This window comes from Lithobates pipiens, unplaced genomic scaffold (assembly GCF_037356315.1).
Source record: "Lithobates pipiens isolate NorthernLeopardFrog02 unplaced genomic scaffold, aLitPip1_a1.2 Scaffold_17, whole genome shotgun sequence".
Classification (NCBI taxonomy): Eukaryota; Metazoa; Chordata; class Amphibia; order Anura; family Ranidae; genus Lithobates; species Lithobates pipiens.
Genome location: NW_027507755.1, coordinates 9,006,626 through 9,016,631, shown reverse-complemented (window position 1 = coordinate 9,016,631; position 10,006 = coordinate 9,006,626). Strand labels below are relative to the sequence as shown.

Below are 10,006 nucleotides of genomic sequence, written 5' to 3'. Positions count from 1 at the left end.
CAGGGGGTCCCGGGGGGGTCCTTTGTAATTTCCCTGCCGGGTCCCTGGGGGGCGGGGCTACAGCTTTGTGTGTCGGTGTCCGGTCCTCCTGTAGGGGCGTTATAACCCGAGAAAATAAAAATATTTTATGATGAGGACAGAAAACTGACTGCAGTCTCCTGCCTGTAATCACCAGCTCAGCAGCTGATTGGCTGATCAGTTTATGGAGAAGGTGGGGGAGGGGAGGGGGAGGGGTATCGGCACATTTACAGATATCAGACATTGTGGCGGGTAAAGCGGCTCTAATCTACATCCTGGATGTGTGGCTGTAGCAGAGTGTCCGGAGTTCCTCTTTAGGTTGATGGATGTTCCTGGAGGTGTCAGTGTATCGCCTCCCTCCCACCGAGATCACAGCGCACCCTCTGACACCGCCTACATCTTCTTTCCTCTCCTTTTCATGCATCATCCAGGGTCACCTGGACTATTATGTTAATAACATAATAATGGAAGTCCTGGTGCCTGTGCTGGTCTTGTTTGTATTCACAAATGTCTGACACATATCAGCTCCCTGCTGCAGCCTCTGACGTTATGATTTTTTACAATAATGCAATCTGATCCCTCTGGGGGAGGAGACCTAGGCAAAGCCACTGATTGGACCTCAAGCATTACTTTGTAGAGGTGACCCTTTCTTCTGTGCCGTCTCAGCTGCAGCCCCAGTCTCCCTGGATTGTCAGCTCTCGGGCCCGGCGATTATTGTTCTCTAGGTAGGGAAGCAGAGAACGAGTCTCTCCCTCATCTCTGACCATCTCCTAAATTATGTCTACAGGCTCTGACCATCTCCTGCATCATGTCTGCAGTCTCTGACCATCTCCTGTAGTATGTCCGCAGTCTCTGATCATCTCTTGTATTATTTTTATTTTAAAAAGAACTAAAAGAAAATTAGTTGGGACTTTATATGAGGAATACAGGGGCCGTTCGAGTCCCCTCCTCCATCCCGGTTCAATATATAAAAATTTATTTTATTTTTATTTTTTTATAGATCCTTACCACGGTTTTGCTCTTGATGATAGGCTATAAGGCTTTGAAACGCGTAGAGGTAACAACAACCGCGTGTATATACGTATGAATCCTTCTGATCGTCGTTCCTTCTTTATTTGTTTCTTTTTCCTTTTTACTTCCATTTTAATTTTATTTTTGTGGCTCTTTTGCGATATCTGTATAGTTATTAATTCTATTATACTAAATCATGTTTCAATTACTGCTTGTATCTCATAATATATGTACCAACTCCTTGTTGGAATGTGTAATCAATGTGCAATATTTTTTATGAATTGTATGCGTGTAAAAATATTAATATATAGCAAAATACATGGAATCAATTGATACGAATATTTTATAACAATTCAAATGAATTAAAACTACTTTTGATTCAATTTATTTCATTGCTCCCGTGTGCTTCATGGAAAAGTCCCGCTAGCTACGCTCTCCTATTTTTATACATCTCCTATATTAATTCTGCAGTCTCTGACCATCTCCTGTATTATGTCTGCAGTCTCTGATCATCTCCTATATTATGTCTACAGTCTCTGACCATCTCCTGTAGTATGTCTGCAGTCTCTGATCATCTCCTGTAGTATGTCCGCAGTCTTTGACCATCTCCTATAGTATGTCCGCAGTCTCTGACCATCTCCTGTATTATGTCTGCACTCTCTGACCATCTCCTGTATTATGTCTGCAGTCTCTGACCATCTACTGTAGTATGTCCGCAGCCTCTGACCATCTCCTATATTAATTCTGCAGTCTCTGACCATCTCCTGTAGTATGTCCGCAGTCTCTAATAATCTCCTATATTATGTCTACAGTCTCTGACCATCTCCTGTAGTATGTCTGCAGTCTCTGATCATCTCCTGTAGTATGTCCGCAGTCTCTGACCATCTCCTGTAGTATGTCTGCAGTCTTTGACCATCTCCTGTATCATGTCTGCAGTCTGTGACCATCTCCTGTATCATGTCAATGCAGGATACTGATGTTAGAGGGACTCTGAAGACAGCGATGGGGAAATTGATTTGTGGAGGGGACTCTTGTGAGGACACTGATATAAGGAGGTTCTTGTGAAATATGTGGGGTCTTCATGCTAAAAAGTTTGTAGACCCCCTGCCCTACATTTATGAAACTTGACAAATAATAATAGCTTTTATCCGTCAGTGTGTGATATTGTGGGTTGCTGTGTGTACGCAGAAGGAAGGAGACAGAATGCCGAGACTTCTGGAGAACTGTGAGCGATACTTCAGGAGCTCCAACCTGTACACTGTGCTTGGAGTGAGGAGGTCCGCCGGGGGTATAACACAAGACCTCGCTGACGCTTCACCCGGACCGGGTGTCCAAGGGGGAGAAGGACGAGGCCACACTGAAGTTCCAGATACTTGGAAAAATGTATTCAGTTCTCTGCGACAAAGAACAGCGGACAGTCTATGATGAGCAAAGAATTGTGGATGAGGAGTCCGATGCAATTTCTCAAGACCGTAACTGGGAGGAATATTGGCGTCTGCTGTTTAAAAAGATAACTGTGGAAGATAGCCAAGCATATGAAGAAAAGTACATAGGATCAGATGAAGAGAGAGCAGATATTATACACGCTTACATGGACTTTGAAGGAGATATGGATAACATAATGGACTCTGTAATATTTCTTGATATTGATAATGAGCTGAGGATCAGAGAAATCATCCAGAAAGCCATTAAGAAGAAAGAAATTCCAATTTACGATTCTTATGTAAAAGAACCCAAAAAAAAAACGAGAACAGGAAAAGGGCTGCTGAAGAAGCCCAAGAAGCAGAGGAAATGAAAAAATAACTGACACTGGGTGATAAAGAAGATGACTTAAAAGCTTTAATTTAAAAAAAAGCAGAAGGATTGAAAAAAGGATCTTGATAGTTTTATGGCACAATTGGAAGCGAAATACTGCAACAATTCCCAAAAAAGAGGGAAAAAACCACATGGGCAAAAAAAGGAAAAAAGTGATATTTTGTTGTTCAATACTTCAGTAATAGAAATACAAATGCTTTATCATAAGATGACCGCGTCTCTACCTTTCTTTCTGCAAGCCTGTTACTACCAGTGTAGAAGTAGAAGTCCACAGAACTTGTTGGGGGATGTGTGTCGGACTTACAGTAGAGTTTACAACCATAATCTTATTCATATCCTGTATGTTTTCTACATGTTTGTGTGTACACAGTGAGATTGTTGCTTGAAGAATATTTTTTGAGTCAGATGCAATAGTTAACCATTCTGACTTTGTTAAATGCACATTTGTATATTTCTACAGTTACCTTTTTTAGCATGAATTACTTTATAACATTAGGAAAGAAAAAGATGTGTATTAAATATGGCAGCTGATTAGATGGTACAGTTTAACTGCAGCTGGAAGTCAGCTAAGTTGCTGTGATTAACACTTCCCTTGTTTTTTTTTTCTTCTATAACTCGTTTGTAAATGTGTGTATTTAGTCTTACCTAATCAAAAGCTTTTGCAACTAATATTTGGAATTCCACTTGTTTGTTTTTTTCAATAAAATAGTTGAAAATGAGATTGTGTGTGTGTGTGTGTTGTGAGGGGGTTCGCTCGGTAGCGGGTGTGTGTGTGTGTGTGTGTGTGTGTGTGTGTGTGTGTGTGTGTGTGTGTGTATATATATGTATATATATATATACACACACACACACACACACACACACACACACACACCAAAAGTTTGGACGCACCTTCTCATTCAAAGAGTTTTCTTTATTTTCATGACTATGAAAATTGTAGATTCACACTGAAAGCATCAAAACTATGAATTAACAAACGTCCAATTATATACTGAACAAAAAAGTGTGAAACAACTGAAAAATATGTCTTATATTCTAGGGCAGTGATGGCAAACCCTGGCACCCCAGATGTTTTGAAACTGCATTTCCCATGATGCTCATCCATGCTGCAGTATACATGAGCATCATGGGAAATGTAGTTCCAAAACATCTGGGGTGCCAAGTTTCGCCATCACTGTTCTAGGGTCTTCAAAGTAGCCACCTTTTGCTTTGATTACTGCTTCACACACTCTTGGCATTCTGTTGATGAGCTTCAAGAGGTAGTCACCTGAAATGGTTTTCACTTCACAGGTGTGCCCTGTCAGGTTTAATAAGTGGGATTTCAAGCCTTATAAATGGGGTTGGGACTATAAGTTGTGTTGTGTAGGAGGTGGATACAGAACACAGCAGCAGATAGTCCTACTGAATAGACTGTTAGCTGCTTTTTTCTTGCCATAATAAAAATTCTAAGTAAAGAAAAACGAGTGGCCATCATTACTTTAACCACTTCAGCTCCGGACCAATAAACACCTTAAGGACCAGAGGTCTTTTTGCAATTTCGCACTGCGCTGCTTTAACTGGTAATTGCGCGGTCATGCAATATTGCACCCAAACGAAATTTGCGTCCTTTTCTTCCCACAAATAGAGCTTTCTTTTGATGGTATTTGATTTGCCTCTGCGATTTTTTTTTTTTTTTGCGATATAAATGGAAAAAGAGCGAAAATTTTGAAAAAAAAAGATATTTTCTTCTTTTTGTTATAAGAAAAATCGAATAAACTAAATTTTAGTCATACATTGAGGGCAAAATTTATTCAGCCACATGTCTTTAGTAAAAAAAAATGTCAATAAGCGTATATTTTTTGGTTTGCGCAAAAGTTATAGCGTCTACAAACTAGAGTACATTTTCTGGAATTTACACAGCTTTTAATTTATGACTGCCGATCTCATTTCTTGAGGTGCTAAAATGGCAGGGCAGTACAAATCCCCCCCAAATGACCCCATTTTGGAAAGTAGACACCCCAAGGAAATTGCTGATGGGTATGTTGAGCCCATTGAATATTTTATTTTTTTTTGTCCTAAGGGATTGAATAATGACAAAAAAAAAAAAAAAAAAAAAATTTTTACAAAAAGTTGTCACTAAATGATATATTGCTCACACATGCCATGGTTATATGTGGAATTGCACCCCAAAATATATTCCGCTACTTCTCCCGAGTATGGGGATACCACATGTGTGGGACTTTTTGGGAGTCTAGTCGCGCACGGCACCCCGAAAACCAATCACCACCTTCAGGATTTCTAAGGGTGCAAATTTTTGATTTAACTCCTCACTACCTATCACAGTTTCGAAGGCCATAAAATGCCAAAATAGCACAAAACCCCCCAAAATGACCCCATTTTGGAAAGTAGACACCCCAAGCTATTTACTGAGAGGCATGTTGAGTCCATGGAATATTTTATATTTTGCCAAAAGTTGCGGGAATATTACAAACTTTTTTTTTTTTTGCACAAAGTTGTCACTAAATGATATATTGCTCACACATGCTATGGGCAGAAGTCAAATTACACCCCAAAATAAATTCTGCTGCTTCTCCTGAGTACGGGGATACCACATGTGGGGGACTTTTTGGGAGCCTAGCCACGTACGGGACCCCGAAAACCAAGCACTGCCTTCCGGATTTAAATATAAAATGCTACCAAAAAACCTGTTAGCGATGGCAGGGATCAGGCCTGACTCTGCGATCGCTGCAGTTATGTGTTTAGTGTTTTGTAAGTGACAGTGATCGATCGATACTGCACTTGGGTGGGCTGGGCAGAGGGGCAAAACGCAGGTGCTAGCAGGTATCTGGACTGATCCCGCTAACAATGCATTTTTTTGGAACCCTAAACTGCTGGGGACGCTACGGTAGTATAGATCTGATCAGATCAGATATTGATCTGTTCAGATTCTATAGCACTACGGGAGGTGTATGCTTTGCGTGTGGGTGTTAGCGGTACTGGCACTAACCTAGCGCTGCCTGGGGCGACGCAGACCCTGACCCTAAAACCTAATTGATATCACCCGCCGGGTGATCAGGGGGTTAAACCTTTATTGGGTAATAAATGGTGGGTGCCCTGATGCTATAAAAAACAAACTAACCAGAGTCACCCGTAACACTTATACGGTGATCAGTGGTGAAAGGGTTAACTAGGGGCAATCAGGGGGTTCAAATTTTTATTAGGTAGTATATGGGGGTCCCTGGCGCTATATAAAAACCTGACGGGGAACCTAAATAACTAACTGGCTAACCAGCGTCACCAGTGACACTTATACTGTGATCGCTGGTGAAAGGGGGTGAAAGGGTTAACTAGCAGCAATCAGGGGGTTAAAACCATTATTGGGTAGTATATCGGGGTACCTAGCGCTATAAAAACCTGGCGGTGAACCTAAAAAAATAACTAGCTACCTAGCGACACTAGCGACACTGATGCAGCGATCAGAAAAATTATCGCTTAGTGACACTGGCAAAAGGGGGTGAAAGGGTTAACTAGCGGAAATCAGGGGGTTAAAACCATTATTGGGTAGTATATCGGGGTACCTAGCGCAATAAAAACCTGGCGGTGAACCTAAAAAAATAACTAGCTACCTAGCGACTGTAGCGACACTAATGCAGCGATCAGAAAAACGATCGCTTAGTGACACTGGCAAAAGGGGGTGAAAGGGTTAACTAGCGGCAATCAGGGGGTTAAAACCATTATTGGGTAGTATATCGGGGTACCTAGCGATATAAAAACCTGGCGGTGAACCTAAAAAAATAACTAGCTACCTAGCGACACATGCAGCGATCAGAAAAATGATCGCTTAGTGACACTGGCAAAAGGGGGTGAAAGGGTTAACTCTAGGGGCAATCAGGGGGTTAAATCTTTATTGGGGGGTGATAGGGGGCTACCCTGGACCTAACACTAACTGTCCTGACAGTTTTTACTGTCACAACTGACACTGAATGCATTGATCAGTAAAGAAATGATCAATGCAATCAGTGACACTGTGACTGGGGGGGGAGGGGGGGCGGGGGGGATCGGGGGGCGATCGGGGGGGGGGGTCGGGGGGGGGGGTCGGGGGGGGTTTGTGTGCCTGTGTGTACCTACATGTCAGTGTAGTGTTGGTGCACACTTACTATTAGTCTTCTCCTCGTAGTCCGGTCAAAAAGACCGCCCCGAGGAGAATGACATCACTTCCTCCTTCCTGTGTAAACAATACACAGTGGGAGGAAGCTTCTCATTGGCCAGGAGCGATCCAGAGGGGGTGGCCGAAAACCAACGGCCATCCCCTCATCACGGAGCGCTCCTGGAGCGAACCGGACCGTCGTATCCAACGGGAGGGGGTCCGATCGGACCCCCCACCCGCTGGAAGGCAGGCACGTACATCTACGTGATTGTGCCTGCCTGTGCCATTGTGTTCACGTACATTGGCAATACGGCGGTCCTGAAGTGGTTAAGAAATGAAGGTCAGTCAGTCCGAACAATTGGGAAAACGTTGAAAGTGTCCCCAAGTGCAGTGGCAAAAAACATCAAGCACTACAAAGAAACTGTCTTACATGAGGACCGCCCAAGGAAAGGAAGACCAAGAGTCACCTCTGCTGTGGACAATAAGTTCATCCGAGTCACCAACCTCAGAAATCGCAGGTTAACAGCAGCTCAGATTAGAGAACAGGTCAATGCCACACAGAGTTCCAGCAGCAGACACATCTCTAGAACAACTGTTAAGAGGAGACTGTGTGAATCAGGCCTTCATGGTAAAATAGCTGCTAGGAAACCACTGCTGAGGACAGGCAACAAGCAGAAGAGACTTGTTTGGGCTAAAGAACACAAGGAATGGACATTAGACCAGTGGAAATCTGTGCTTTGGTCTGATGAGTCCAAGTTTGAGATCTTTGGTTCCAACCACCGTGTCTTTGTGCGACGCAGAAGAGGTGAACGGATGGACTCTACATGCCTGGTTCCCACCGTGAAGCATGGAGGAGGAGGTGTGATGGTGTGGGGGTGCTTTGCTGGTGACACTGTTGGGGATTTATTCAAAATTGAAGGCATACTGAACCAGCATGGCTACCACAGCATCTTGCAGCTGCATGCTATTCCATCCGGTTTGCGTTTAGTTGGACCATCATTTATTTTTCAACAGGAAAATGACCCCCAAACACCTCCAGGCTGTGTAAGGGCTATTTTACCAAGAAGGAGAGTGATGGGGTGCTGCGCCAGATGACCTGGCCTCCACAGTCACCGGACCTGAACACAATCGAGATGGTTTGGGGTGTGCTGGACCGCAGAGTGAAGGCAAAAGGGCCAACAAGTGCTAAGCATCTCTGGGAACTCCTTCAAGACTGTTGGAAAGCCATTTCAGGTGACTACCTCTTGAAGCTCATCAACAGAATGCCAAGAGTGTGCGGAGCAGTAATCAAAGCAAAAGGCGGCTACTTTGAAGAACCGAGAATATAAGACATATTTTCAGTTGTTTCACACTTTTTTGTTCAGTATATAATTCATTAATATACAGTATACATTAATGTGTTAATTCATAGTTTTGATGCCTTCAGTGTGAATCTACAATTTCCATAGTCATGAAAATAAAGAAAACTCTTTGAATAAGAAGGTGTGTCCAAACCTTTGGTCTGTACTGCATATATAATAGCTTTTATCTCCTAATTTTTTTTCTTTGCCTCTATCCAAACCGGTTCTTGACTTTTTTTTCTCTTTTTTTGTTTAGGCGATCTTGAAGTGTGTTTTTGCGTGTAAAGATGCGTGCTTTGTTAGCGTCTTTTTATGTGTATAAGCTCAGGTGTTTTTTTCATTTTGGGTGACGTCATGGGATCTATTTATTAATAATTTGCTGTGTGAATGCCCCCCATAAGTCAATGTGTATTTCCTATTATCCCCAGCTCCATCTAGTAGCCATATTACACTATTATCCTGAAATAAAAAAAATACTGCATTACGGCTGTAATAATCTCACATACTGGACACATGAAAAGCTGTAGCTAGTGGCCATGTTGTTTAGGAACCTTCCGGCAGCCATGACAGTCTTGGCTAACAGTCAGTGCACTTTCATACTGAGCAGAACTCGTTTTTGTGATGCTTTTCAGCCGCTAGCAGGGCACTTTTAACTACCTCCGAAAAAAGGTTAAATGCATCACTTTGGCAGCGCTGCCCATTGATTTCAATGGGCAGGGGCACTGTAGGAGCCGTGTATACACCGCTCCGACAGTGCCTCAAAGATGCGGCTTGCAGGACTTTTTTTGAACGTCCTGCCAGCTCGCCACCCCAGTGTGAAAGTACCTCGGAGAGGAGAGGCGCTTCACAGGCACTATTTTTAGTGATATAGCGCCCCAGTGTGAAAGCGGTCTTACACATTGCAGTAGAAATCCGAACCCCCTCCCTCCTTCCTCATGTCCAGGAAATCATAGGCTTCAAAAGACGTAATCTCAACAGAGAAAGCAGAACCAGCTTAGGCCTGCGAAAACAGCTAATGTCAGCCTGGCAGGATGTCCAGGCCTATCGTAAAACTGTCACCCTCTCAATTCAGAGAACCAACAGATTCCTCCAGACCTAGAAAATTGCCTCGGCTCCTATAGAAGCCATAGCAGCCTGGGCTGTCCCCCCTGATTGCTCCCCTCCTTCTGCCTCCGCTGCAATCGCCGGGGCATTGTGCACCCCGTGCACCCACCCAGGATCGGCCCTGACTGACCAGGCACTGACCTACCTGATTCCTACACCAACCACTACACTGACTTACCTGTCCACTGCACTGACCTACCTGACCACTACACTAACCTGATTCCTATACTGACCACTACACTGACTTACCCGAATCCAACACTGACCTATCTGACTCCTACACTGACTTACCTGTCCACTGCACTAACCTACCCGATTCCTATACTGGCCATTGCACTGAGTCACTGACCTACCTGTCCAGTACCCTGACTTAGCTGATTCCTACACTGACTACAACACTAACCTACCTACAGTATTCCTATACTGATCACCCTACAATATTCCTATACTGACCACTAAAATACACTGACCTACCTACAATATTCCTATACTGACCACTACACAGCGTGACCGCTTGCTTTTCTTCCAACTGCTCTGTGGCCTCTGTCACACCGCCAGACTGGATGCCACAATGGGGAAATAGATCCAGTCC

At 43.5% G+C, this 10,006-nt stretch overlaps 1 pseudogene; it reads left to right on the top strand.

Annotated features, from left to right (window-relative positions):
- Nucleotides 1–2,041: 2,041 nt before the first annotated feature.
- Nucleotides 2,042–3,522, top strand: LOC143986614 (dnaJ homolog subfamily C member 9 pseudogene; annotated as a pseudogene).
- The last annotated feature ends 6,484 nt before the right edge of the window (nt 3,523–10,006 follow it).